We start from the raw sequence: 14,246 nt of genomic DNA, 5'->3' as shown, positions 1-14,246 counted from the left end.
CAAGCCTACTGGCTATCAACAAATATTCGTTCATGAAGCGATCTATATATACAGACACAGACGCAATTTCAACCGAGAGGATGGCTATAAACTCAGCAACCATTAGAAAGATGTCATCAATTACTTTGGGTCATGACTTGATTTGTGTTTTCTTGTCAATCTCCACCGTCAGCAGTGTGGGTATGTGGAGCGAGGTGCAATTGATTGCCTGGCGGCCCTTTTGATTGGTGTAGACCCACTGCGTTGGCATTGCTTTCTCCTACATTAACATAAGCTGCCCCGTCCATGCTGCTGACACACTTGGGCTACGCCCATCTCTAAACCTTTATAAACAGCTTGCCTTTAGAGGCTAATCCCCCTTTTCCTGATGACGACCGCTTTTTTTAAATCATATTTAAATTACTGAAAGAAGCAAGAATAAGTCTACATTATAGACTGCCAGTACGCTCACTCAGGTTAAGAACCAGGCTACAGTCTACATCATAGACTGCCACTAAGCTCACCAGCTTAAAAACCAGGCTACAGTCTACATTATAGACTGTCAGTACGCTCACTGAGGTTAAGAACCAGGCTACCGTCTACATTATAGACTGCCAGTATACTCACCAAACTTAATAACCATTGCTACAGTCTACATTATAGACTGCCAGTACACTTACCAAACTTAATAACCAGGCTACAGTCTACATTATAGACTGCCAGTACACTCACTCCGATTAAGAACCGGGCTACAGTCTACATTAGTAGATTTTTTGTTGTTTATTATTATTTTATTTTTATCCGCTTAATTTTTATTTATTATTTTTCTATCTACGTGACTTTACCGAAAGAACCAGACAATATACATTACAAGGATATTCTGAAGTCTTAGTATGGTGGCAAACAGTTTTTTCTTCACTTTATTAAGTTAAATGTACCACCAACGTGTAATTTGCATTGTTTGCATTTAGACAGGAAATACTCGATTCTTACACACATGACTCAATGGATGTTTCGTCATCGTAAGAATACATTTTAATCAATGAACTGATGCATTCCTACACACCTCCAACAGCATGGAGGCTGACTAAATGATTTCAGGTTATTGAATGCTATTACGTTAATGAGGGGGGCGTTCCCAGGGGAAACTGGAGTGCGCATTCTGCTGTTTTTTTTCGGGCCTGCTATGCACACTGCCATTCCATAATTACATTTTTTCTCTTAAAATTGCTAAGAGTCTCTCATTGGCCCTCTTGGCACAAAGGGCAGGCAGCAGGTAAGTCACATGTCTGTTTTCCAGGGAGAATATTAACAGTGTGTAAACCTTTCAGCCAAGCATTTGAGAAAAGGGGTCAAAATAAATTGACGCTGGTTAATGATTTCAGGAAAATCCAAACTGACTGGCAGAACAGCTTCTGCAGCTGGTGTGGAATGTTATTTGCTTATTAGTTACCATCTACTTATTTATTTTCTTTGTATTTATATTATCTTTATTATCTGCCATCCACATATATGCTACATTTAGAATGATCGAAAGAAGGAATCAAGTTATACGTATCCACTGAAAATTACTGCACTATTAGTTTATACTTGGCGTAATGCTTGCCACGTGAACGTAAATAAGGTCATTTGTACATGAAGTGGAGTCAGTGGCTGGGCTGGATAGCAGAACACCACGGACATTGGATCCGATTAAATGAAAGGCTCGTCACTATTAAAAGAGTTTGTCACTGTGCAATAATACTGATGTCAATACGTACATTCTATTGAATAATCTATGTGAAGTAAATGTTTCAATCTACGCAAAATTACCTCACTCTGGACGAACTGGAGATGGAAATAACCCATGCGATAGTAGGAATTGAACAGTGTGTCAAAGTGTTGGGTTGTGCTTGGGCATCAAAGGTTACCAATGTCAGCAATTACTGTGAATCTGCGATGAAACAGTTCTACTGCATAGAGACGTCTCCGTTACCCGCTTGCTTAGTGGTTCTTAACCTGGGGTGCACGCACCCCTGGGGGTACGAGATGACCTTTCTGGTTGTGCGAGACATGCCAGAATGTTTTAGAAGGTAAATAATCTAAACACAAATTAAGCATTGGAACGTCAGTACAACTACTTTGATTCATCAAACCTATGTATGTATTAACATTATACATTTATTTTTTACGATCGAGAACCAAAAGGGGTACAGGGGCTGCAGTATAAAGGTTATAAGAACTTCTGCTTTAGCTAAAGCAACAGTCACCGCTGAGAAGGACCCCGAATGTTTGGTCGCCAGCCTCCTAGGCACAACAAACCGGGACATATCGTGGCAAGAAGAAAATATCTCACAATGCGAGAAGAGGGGGTAGTTACATGTAAGTGCATTGTCTTGAGTGATTGTGTATTTTTACGCGACCATAAAAAATGAACTACTTTTAATGTCCGAGGAAGCTTTAAAGAATTTCCAGAATGGCTACTTCAAAATAGGACGATCCTGGCAAAACCAGGTGGCAACCATACATACATATTGGCATTACAATATTGCGTACCATTTCCCACTCTGTCCGTGTGAACTTAAACTTGTTATGTGCATAGAGATGCCATACATCAGATAGTGCGTTAAAGTACAGGGTGTTTCAAAAAGATGGACCCGATTTGAAATCGCTCTATCTCTGCAAACCACGAACTGCCCATGATTGAAATTCTTACCACTTGAAAGGTCGGGGCACAGAGCTTCAAATGATTATCGCTAGATGCCTCTCCCAGCGCACAAACAGCCCCTAGCCTCAGTCATTCACAAGACAACACTGCCTCAACCTTGGATAGGTCGCACAGGACCCCAAGACTTGGTGCTACACTCTCGGCCCCCAAGATCACCCCCAAACAATCACACTCTGCGACTTTTTCTTGTGGGGATATGTCAAAGACCCGTGGTGTTTTTGTGCCACCATTAGCGACTAATCTGGATGACCTCAAAGACAAAATCACGGAAGCGGTGACTTCAGTGGAAGAGAAGACTTCACTTTCAGAGGCGTTTGGCGGAGGGCACATAGAGCATTTATAAATGGTTAGTGAAACTTGATCACTCATTAAACCGTTTGTAACTTTTTGTGCAATTGTAACATGTTACAAATACTGCTTTGAAATTGGGTCCATCTTTTTGAAAAACCCTGTATTTGTTTAATCTGCCGCGTTGTTGCGCTCAATAAAAGGCTTCAAAATGAGCCCAACATAAGGTTGGTGCAGAATTTTAACACTTTTTTTTATCAACTTTATTTACTTTCCCTCAATTCCATTTATATAAAGTATATATTCTTAATCTCACGATACATGCATCCAATTGCACGTTGGCGGGAGTTAATAATTCTACTCCAACTGTGCCCTCCACTTAGGCCAAATTTGTGCACAATTTAATTTAAAATCATACCATTGCAAGGAAAGATCTTGGGGGGGGGGAGAGGTGGAGAAAAAAAAACTAAAGAACAACAGACACGACACCTTACAAATGTTGTAATTCCAGTCCGGCCACGTGGCGAATTAACCAACAATGGAGCTGGATTCTTCCCACAGCAATCTTGTAATACAATGCCAATGAGGCTAATCACAGTCCGGCTGCTTGATTATTTCCATTTGGCTGCACAGCGGGCAGCGCTGCCATTTTTGGTCATACTCTGAGCTTGAGGAAACAGGATCCCAATAATGAATGACAGCGCCGTTCAAGTTGGGGTGAAGCACATAACAGTGTGGGACTCCAGATTCCCTTGAATTGGTCATTTGCGGTGACTCACATAACCGAGCCAGTTACGAGCCATGCGTTGGTTACTCCTGCAAAACAAAGATGTGGAAGGATGTGATCCTTAACCCCTCTCATGCGTGAATCATTAAAACAATACCACATTTTTGGCGATTTAATGTGATGTTAGAAATCAAAGGAACCTCAAGAAATGTGCTGAAAATGTTCCATATCATTTCCTAGCAGTCATATATAAATAATAGCAGTCTACCCCCAGTGGACATGATTCATGAGTAGACTAGTGGAGATCATGGCTGAATCTAACATATATGAATAATAATCTTACGGCATTTATTATTCCACTGCTGGATGAGAGCCTTCCCATGCCGTGTCGGTGATGGAAGTTATTTGACCATACTTTACCACACTGGTCATTGTATACGAGTGAAAGATAGGTCCAGTATTAGTTCAAGTATCACTCGCCACTGGTGTTAGCCGTAGTCACGAATCAAGCTCTGGGTTCATCGCACAGTGAGCTAATCACTCCTCCAATGCTCCACCATCTATACAATATACATAATATAATATACACAACCCTTATAATCATTTCAATAACTTTTGATTTACCCAGAAAGGTCTCTCCGAGTCTCAATACTTTTTCAAGAGGTTTCTGCATTGGGCTATTTGACAAAATCCACGAATGAATGTTGGAGGAAACCGGAGTACCTGGAGAAACCCCACGCACAACCAAGGGGTAACACTCAAGGAGCCAAACTGTTGATATTGAAGAATCAATTTCTGTACTGATCTCTCCTGGGCACCTTGTAGCCCAACCTACAACACCTGATATTCCCAGAATGCCTCCCTTGCTAAGTACTAACTGGCCTAGATGCTGCTTTTACCTTCTGAGATCTGATTAAATTGGGCACATTCAGGGTGCTGGTGTCAATAAGCTGCTTCATGAGAGGTGGACGCCAGCACGTTGGGGTGCTTTTGAAAAGCTGAACTTTATTATGTAAACTAACATACCAATGTGCCTAATTAAGAAAGTGTTTAATCAGTGCTCATTACCTGCTATACCATGGTTCAAAAACATGATCATTACTAAATAATACAGGACAAAAGCAAAGAATTGTGCAAAGCAGATTGGAGAGACACGTGATTGTAATTATATTGGGAGGCACTGAGAGAACACACTTGGATTCGTGAACACATGCAGATTAATTACTTAATTCAAGCGATTAAAAGTGGGATTCGGCTCGATGGAATGATGCCCCACGATCAAGAATAATAGCAAAGTGGCAGCCAAGGAAAATAACGCGTCCAAAACCATGTACATCGTGAAGATGGACTGATGGAATTAGCTCATGTTCAGGTGCTAGGTGTATTACTGTATTATGTTATAAGATCGTGGGAGGTGGCTGCAGCTTGGGAAGATCTACATATAGCAGTGGATTGACCATGGCTACTGTTAATGGACTGATAAATGATGGATTTATAAAATACATGTATTGTAGTATACTTAAAATATGTTCATAGTTAATGACCATGGTATTGCTGTGCAAATATTTACAAATGGGTTCTCGGTTTGATTTAAGTTGTAACAAAGGCCAGTTATAGTTTGTGATTAGTTCAGGAGGGAATTAGTGTTATTTTTGGCAAAGTACAAACTGCTCAATTGCTTATTAAATAACTGTAATTATTTGAATTATCGTGCCGATCTAATGCTATTTAACAATCAATTTTTTTTTTACTAAAAATAAGAATAACTTTTGTTTAATTAAGCAGATATAATATTGGACGGGTTTGGGTAACTTACAAATAACTTTTTGGAGTTTACACAAGTCAAGTATGAAAAATGAATCCCATCTGGAACGATTGTAAACGAAGCCCGTTCTGTCTAAATCAGTTAAATCAATTTGTCAGTGTCCTTTGTGGATGCTGAATGGGAAATGCTTTCTGCTGAGTCATGCGTATGGATGTCTAAACTAAAATTCCCTGAGTTTGTGGTTGCATAGCTGTGGTGCTTTGATATATAGTTATAATGTGCCCATTAAGTCCCTGTCATCCCTATTTGAGTTCAGTCTGGCAGCAGTGAATACAAAAATACTGCTGAATACAATTTAGATTTATAGAACTGATATATGTAACCGCATCTCCATATTCTGTGCAAAATAATGCTGAGCATCACAGGGATACGAGACATTTTTTGTTATATGCTGCAGAGACACCACTAAAATTAGCTTGCTTGGGCACTGTAAACATTCCTCAACATGCATCACATTTATTCCAATTTTCACGTAAAATTAACCGTAGACTTAATATGAATGGGAGGCTGAGTGGTTGGGGAGGGGTAGCAAGTGGTTGGTGGGTGGGGAGTGGAACAGCAGAGTAGGGGCACATGGATAAGTGATTACTCAATGAACCTGGCAACTTCAGTTTCATTCCCAGCCATGGATATCATCAGTGACGAGTGATCTAGGAATGGTCCTTGGGCCCCCACTCCCCACCGCCCCAGCTACCATGCACTAAATCAGCATGATGTAGTATGGTCAAACAAACCCCATGACCGACACAAATCCCATGTTAACGGATGGAATTGTATTATGATTATTTTTTAATTAAAGGGATTGGAGCATTGGCGTAATGGTTAGTGTGCTACACTATGCACCCAGGAACCTGCATTCAATTCCTGGCCACGGCTGACATTATTGTTGACTGATATATAAATGGACATAGAAGCACAGTGTATTGGACAACATTATATTTTTATTCACAGCCTTCTGCTGACAATGTGTAGGCCCGCAGCAGTCTCCACACATCTTTTACAAAAGGTGGTTGCCCACCCTAGCACCATAGCTTTCGATACCTGACTAGATTGGGCACATTCTCGGTGATTTGTGAAAAGGCAAACATTCAAAAATATTGTACATCAGCGAGGTATTGAAGTCAAGTCACTTTATGGCAATGGCTATGTGGGGTATGGTAAAAGATTTTGGTTTCTAAGCAGTACTGATTTGCATGTCTGTGCTAGCAACTGTAAAGACACATGCTGATTTGTATTACAGAATTTGATGATCCCATGCACTTGGACACCTCATTCATCCACATCCTCTGTTAGTAAATTCTAAATTTTATTTATTTTATTTATTTTACGAGTAAACTGAATAAACTCTTCAAGCCCATCAGAAAATGTCTTCAGCATTCCACACCCAGTAAACCTCAGCCTTGATGGTGATGTAGAGTGACTCGGATTAAAATGTAGAGGAGTGATTATGTGTTTTTAAAGTGTAAATATTTAACTTATAAATACGTATTTAATTGTTATTAAGTGTCAAATAAATGTCGCAGGTATTAATGATGTGTACATTTAATAAAAATGTTAATAAAAATGTACAAAATGTTTAATTATTGGCAGTATGTAAAGAAATGCATTTAATAGATGACTCGCTAAAATGTAAAACCTATCTGCTAGTAGGGGTACGCAGACAGTTGATAGAACTTGTTCTGGTCATGCAATTTATAGGGCTCGGTAGGGGTTTGCAGACAGTTGATAGATCTGGTAGAGGGGTAAATGATAAGCAACATGCTGGGAACCACTGCGATACATGTCACATCAGGAGAGCTGGCACCCATGCCGGATATTTCTTATTGTTTTTAGTTTAAAAAGTGGTGAAGCTCTTACCAGGCAGGAACGGTGCCAGTGTCAGCATGCGTCTCTTCAAATGCCTTTCTTAAAATCCAAATGTGATGAGAGCATAGCCCCAAGCGATTGATTTGTGCACTGCTGAGATGTTTTAGCTGACACTTTGTTTATTGTCCCGTCAAACAGACCGTGCATTGTAGTGCTCTCAATGTGTGCTGCATTGTAACACGATTATCCTGTGTTCTTAGTTTGAAGCAGAAGCCATGTTTATTTTACAAAATTAAAACATCTGCAGGCGCTGTCAAACATATATTTAAATTATTATTATTAAAAAGCAAAAATACGGTGGTGTCGTGCTGCTGACAAAAACACACACGAGATAAAGCATTTTTGTGAACAAGATGTTTAAAAATGTGAGAGCACATCCCACGTCAAACCTATATTTTACAGCTGCGCATTGATTTTACAGGTTATTAATGAGTAATGTATATCATTCCATAACGTTTGTTTATTTGGCTCCCCTATGAGGGAGCGGCCACACGTGGATGCTCGAGGTGTCCTACTTGTGAATGCTTCCTAGAGGTTATTGGTTACCTTACACATCGGATCCACCGGGTTTTATCCCCACGTCGTCACGGATAGGAGGAGTTGTATTGTACTATAATTTAATGACATTTACACAACTACTAGCTTACTGGCTGGGTTTTGGCATCAGCATTTCTGTCACTTTGTTGAAGATATAAAAAAAAATCGGATGCAAAAACACATTTATTTTTGCCCAAAATGTCCTGGATGTGTCTCTTAGCAGTATTTACAAATGTTTGGGGGTGTCCGGACATCCACGACACACACAGTGGCTGCGTCCCTGCACACCCCCCCCCCCCAACCCCAATCGTAACCGGTGTCACAAGTAAATGGATACAAAGGAGTGTTGAAAAGCTGCTTTTAAGACAAGAAGCGCCTCTTCTCTCGGACCAGTGTGCACCTGCATTGGGGTGTAGAGAAGGCGCTGTTTGATGTAAGAAGCAGGTGTTTTCACAAGCCAGGGCTCCGCACTCAGATGAAGTGATTAGAGAGGGTCCCGTCCTGCATTCAACAGCAACATCCAGCCGCTTGCGTTATCCTCCACACAGCCGGCCTCAGTCATCTCCTCCATGAGCTGGTTCAACACTGAGCCTGCATATTGAGAAGCAGCTCTTCATGGTGCCAGAAATAAAATGAACAACCTGGTAGTCAAAACATTGTCCATGTACATGGGATAGAGACATGGTTTAAAATGCAGTCCTTACATGGGTGGCATGACGCCTGCTGGGTTTATTATCTGATAAGCTGGTTCAGAAACGTGTGCACGAGGCAGCATAAATACATAACCACTATTGATCATACAAAAATACAATTGCACAGTTTACATTAAGTTGCATTCATTATTGCATACACTGTATACTATGTAACATACATGATGCTTGCATGTATGTATGGTATCATAATCCATTATCTATCAACTGCTAGACGAAGGCTTCCCCATGACGTTACCATTCCTCACAGTTGCTGCTACAATCGATCCCATCACTCCATATCTGTGTGTTCTCTCTTTTAGTCGACATTCCATCACCAATTACATAAATTGCCCATCACCCCTTCTGGCAATGTCTTTGCCAAGCCTCCCTAAACAGTCAATATGTCTCTGGTTGCCTTTGTTCTGAGCCGTGTCTTCCTATTTCGGTCTCTGAGTGCAACTGCCAGCATGCTTCTCTTTAGACTTTTCAGGCTTTTGTTCCATTTTAATTGTCATTGTTTATGTTTCTGATCCTTATGCCATAACTGGGAATGGATGTAATGAAACGTGTATGAATTATACACTTCCTCGAACTAATAATCAATTGGAGGTTTCACTAGATATAAGGATAATTCGTTCAATGATGGCAATGCTTTATTGTGAAGTTTTGTGTGACACTGAGGACAATTTACTACGTGCCCATCTAAGATGTTTTTAGATGGGCACGTTTCTTAAACTCCCTAGCTCTTATTCTTAGCTCTTTCGGTAAAGTCACGTTGAAGGGAAACAATAAAATGATAAAATATACATAAAACAATAAAAATTCTCACGACGTTTCGACCATAACACAAACGGTCGTCATCAGGTGTGTCGGTTCGCATTTATTTATTTATTTTTAAACGGTGTATTTATTTATAAAAAAAACGTTAGCGCCACGCGCAGCGATTTGGCAGTTTATTTAGAAGGACGAGTCCATCTATGTTCTGAAAAGAGGAGGGGGGAGACGAAAAATTAATGTATGCTATGTATGCTGTGAACAATCAATTAAAACCTGAAATGGTTTATCAAATCTTTCCAATGATTGCTAAGCCAGAATCCATCTTCTCGGTTGAAATTGTCTCTGTGCTTGTATATGTGGATAGCCTCATGAACGAATCTCTCATGGTAGCCCGATGGCTTACAAAGAACCTCTGTCTTGGAAAAGTCAATGTCATGTGAGCCTACTGAATTATAACAATGATCTGCCACGGCCGAGGTGTTGGTCCTACCGTGCTTAAGGTCTGCTTTGTGTTCACGAATGCGGTCCGAGACATGGCGTTTGGATTCTCCAATGTAACTACTACTAGAGGCAACTTAGTTTGTAGACACCAGGGTACTGTATGTCCGGAATCACATCTTTTACAGACGGAACCAGATCACAGATTTTATGTAAGGTGTTGAAACGGTGCTGGATCTTGTGTTTATTCAAGATTTTGGAGATATTTTTTGTGATCCCCGCAATGTAGGGTAAAGTGATGGTTTTGAAAGGCTCCTCAAGAGGGTCCTTCTTCATGGTTTGAGTGATAGCTTTGCGGATTGTATAGTCGGAGTAACCATTAGCCTTAAGAGCTTGGTGTACGTGCTTGAGTTCACTGCCTATGTGTTCCTGGTCGGATATGCATTGGGCTCTATGGTACAGAGTCTGTCCACCCAGCAGCATAAATTGTTACACGGCAGTCAGTTGATTGCATGTGACAAAGTAAATTATGGGTACTTCCACCTCATCGAAGACGACTGGCTAACATGGAAGAGTAGACCACACAACGTCTTGAGGAGCTCTCTGGAGCGCCCTTTGGTAGAGGTCCTTCCACCAGCAGTGGCATGAGCAAGTAATTGCAGCTAGGGCTGCTCCTGCACATTCGTATGTTTCTGGATCATATCTCACAACTGGAAAAACAGTGGATGCATTGTGTAGTGTATGCATTATATAAGCTTACGCAAACAAATAATTTATCGGATGCTATACCGCATCACTTAATTGGATATCTCAGTAATGATGGAAATGCTTTTTTGGCAAGTCTTGTGTGACACCGAGGACGATGCTACTGAAACAAAGAAGGGCGCACATTATTCTCAGATTACTATTCCGTTTCATGAGGCTGCCACCATCAGTCGCTCCCTATCCGCACTCTACTCCAGGCTTCCAAACGCTTTGAAGTCCCCTGGGACCGCATCATTTTAATTGTCTACCCTTTCATGTCTGAACATTGTTTTTTTTGTTCTCATGTTCACCATTCCCTTTCTTTCATTTTGGAAGGGGATTTTTTTTATCCTTCTCTCTCTGGTGGAATGCCTGAAGAGCTCTTTTGAACATTTTCCTGTTAAGTCATCAGGGTTTATACCTGCAGCTTTGGCCCTGGGATATCTTGGGTTTCCACAAGTCTCCAGCAAGTCACTGTCCTGGCTCAAACCCCAGAATGAACCAAATCAACAGAAAAATGAACAGCAGCTGTGCTCCAGTGGGATGATTGCAGGAATGTGAATTGAAAGCCAATGAAGGATTATTTATATATATGTTTTATTTCCTCAGGGAAGTAAAGCTTAAACAGGTATGCTTTTGTGTGCCTTCTGAAAACGGACACATTTCCCTGCCTGGGGATAAACACCCTGCTTAAAGCACAGGTTGTCACGATTTATTGTTGTTAAGGTTAACAAGAACATTTAATGAGCCTTAAATGTGTTCCTAATGGTGTCACACGTGGGTTCACCTCCCTGCGAAAGACAGTAAGACAATGTATCCATCTCCTTTCACTGTGCACCATTAGGCTACACTGGGCTCCTCTACCATTGAGAGCAGGGTGCATTGGAGCACCGCTAAGAAGTGATAGACCTACTTACCACCTTGTCTCTGTCAAATGCGAATCCTGGCTATGCACTGGCACTCTGGCAAGTAGATCCCTCTAATGAAGAAAATGTATGTGTGCTCACGCCATGAATAGGGCTCTCTGCCCAAAAGAAGTTGCTCCAGGAAGATGGTGTTTATACTGGCTGTGCCAATAACCCACTCCCACTGGCCTCTTGTGAGATCTCGTTTGGCCCATTTCAGCAGAACAATGGAAACTCCAAATCTGGAGAATCACTATAATTTAACAGCAAACGTTTGAGATGTTCACATGTATTTCAAATGAACACAAAAACGCTTGTATTAAATTCATAAAGCCATGAATAACCATATGTGTCAAAGTTTTGGAGAACCCTCTTAATTTAAGTGGCATACTGCATATTAATGTGACGTGAGTGGTGCATGCTCCCAAAAATAAATGTTGACCTCGACCGGGATGACTTCACAATCTCAAAAAATGTGTTCCACTGTTTGTGAATCCTTTTAGAGCATTTTTAAGTTCGGGAAAAAAAAAACTGCGTGCCATTGTCTTTACTTTGACGAATGCATGCCAAGGCACACATGCACACCTCCCGCAGGCTACGCCGACGCAGCTCTATTGCCGAAACCCTGCAGTGCCGGGGTTGTGTGAGTATTGGCAGGTGGGTTGATTTTTTTTGTTTTAAAGGATCAATTCAGGCTGCATTGACATATTTGATGGTTGCAGCAGTTTGGGATTAAGTGTAAAATTATTAAGCCCTACAAATTGATCGAGAGTTTTAATTTACATGCATTTATCTGAACGACTGTTGTGTTTCTTGCTGTTGCATACATTCCGTTCATGGCGTAAATGCTCGCATGGCACAACGCTGGACAAGTTTTGTCATGTGTCCAGGCCTGTTTTTTTTTTTACAAATTCCCCCCCTGCAAGTAATAAATGTGCGTCTTGTCAAGAACATAAATATATGACAAATGATCGCGATATCTCTTCTGTCAGGTATGACCGTTGTGCACCGGTAAGTACATTCATGACATGCACTAACCCTGACGATGCATCAGTGAGTGGATGAATGCATGCTGATAAACTGTGTGAATGAGGGATTGTGAAGCGGGAAGATTGGGGAGGGGGGTGGAAGTTGTCAGGAGCGAGCCAGGCGATTTGAGATGTGAGCAGCAGCGGGGAGCATTGCCGTTGTGGGAAGTAAGGGGAGCAGCTTGAATTGCAGATATTAAACATGACCTACCAGTGTTGTGGGTGAAAAGAAACCATAAATAACTTCCTATGTCACCCCCTAACACACCCAAGATCCCTGCGTTTTAGAACAGTCATCCTGCTGGGTGTGAGAGTCCACAGATGGGGTTGTTGGAAGGAAGTTTCAGACCTTCAAAAGCCATCTACGTCTTCTTACAAATCTGCCCCCGCACAATAATAAAAAAAAAATCCTCCACGCCTCTGGAGTTATTGGGCTTCACTGGCCGTAAATCGTATGGGGCCTGGAGGCGTTAGAGAGAGACAGGCCATGGGCCACTTGAAAAAAAATTGAGATTCACACGTGACAAACCATAATCTGAGGCTTGCAAGTGAGCACAAGCAGGGTCTGCGGCAAGCCGCAGCCAGATCACAGGGGTAACACAGGCGAGGGCCGCAGCAACAAAAGGACCGCCTTTCTGGTCAGTGACCTTGGCGGTCAATAGACCATGCTGGCTTTGCCCTTTGTGGGCACGTTTGAAGCAAGATAATATAATGATCCCAGTCTTGTCCAAGATAAGAGATAAAGGTTGTGGTCATTGTTGTCGCTGGATTCCAAGAATAAAGCCAGCACAGAGTTTTTAATTTCTATTACAAATTTTCAAAGTTCTCCTTCGGCACTGCTAAATTTATTACGAATGGATGTCATTTCATATACATGCAAAACTATTTAATTGCACACTATGTTAAAGATAATTGTGCTGATAGAGATTTGAGTTTAAATGAATAATTACTTAATTAGATTAGTATATTTTAGACGATTAATAAAATCTATATATTTTTCCTTTTTTCAGCTGAGTTTGTGGGACATTTTGGCCACTATTTTCCTAAATGTCTTCTGAAGGTTATTTATATTGGAAGGATAAGTGACATGAATTGCCATGAAAAATACAACTCCCTACAAAATGTAACAGTGGAATGTATTAATATTTTTCCAAACCCCTGATATGTTTCCATAATTTGGACACCTACAATGCTTGGGCAAAACCTCTGTCGCTCCTCTCTCCATGATAATTCTGCCCATTATATATAGTAATGTGCTCCTCGGTGGGCTCCCATCCCAAAACACTTGGAGCCAATGAATGTCAAAGTTATTGAAGTCATTGCGATGTTATGGGTGTACGTAGCCATGGGCGCTGCGTTGAGTAGACAAGAGGGCAAAAAAATTATTGAGGTGGTATTGTAGCATTGAACCTGGTTTGACATGATGATAGTGGTGGTGGAGGAGCTGATGGTTGTTGGGGTTGTGGAATTATTTTCATCTTGAGGGGGCATTTAGCCATTTTAACCAATTGTGAGTAGCTAAATGAACTCCATAAGGGATTTTGGGGGGCCACAGCAAAACGTATCTCTTATATTGGGCAAGACTGGGATCATTCGATTACACATTCAATCAAATGTTTTGGGGGCATTTCACCTCCCCCTAACCCCACCATGTTGCCTATGTTCCACACTATGGATAGGAACTATTATATCAGGCATTTTTCAATGTATGATACCAGCATATGTAATTGTCT

The sequence above is a fragment of the Petromyzon marinus genome, chromosome 10, assembly GCF_048934315.1.
Source record: "Petromyzon marinus isolate PM22_M1 ecotype Great Lakes invasive population chromosome 10, UKy_Petmar_22M1.pri1.0, whole genome shotgun sequence".
NCBI lineage: Eukaryota > Metazoa > Chordata > Hyperoartia > Petromyzontiformes > Petromyzontidae > Petromyzon > Petromyzon marinus.
Note: the sequence above shows the minus strand (reverse complement) of the source record.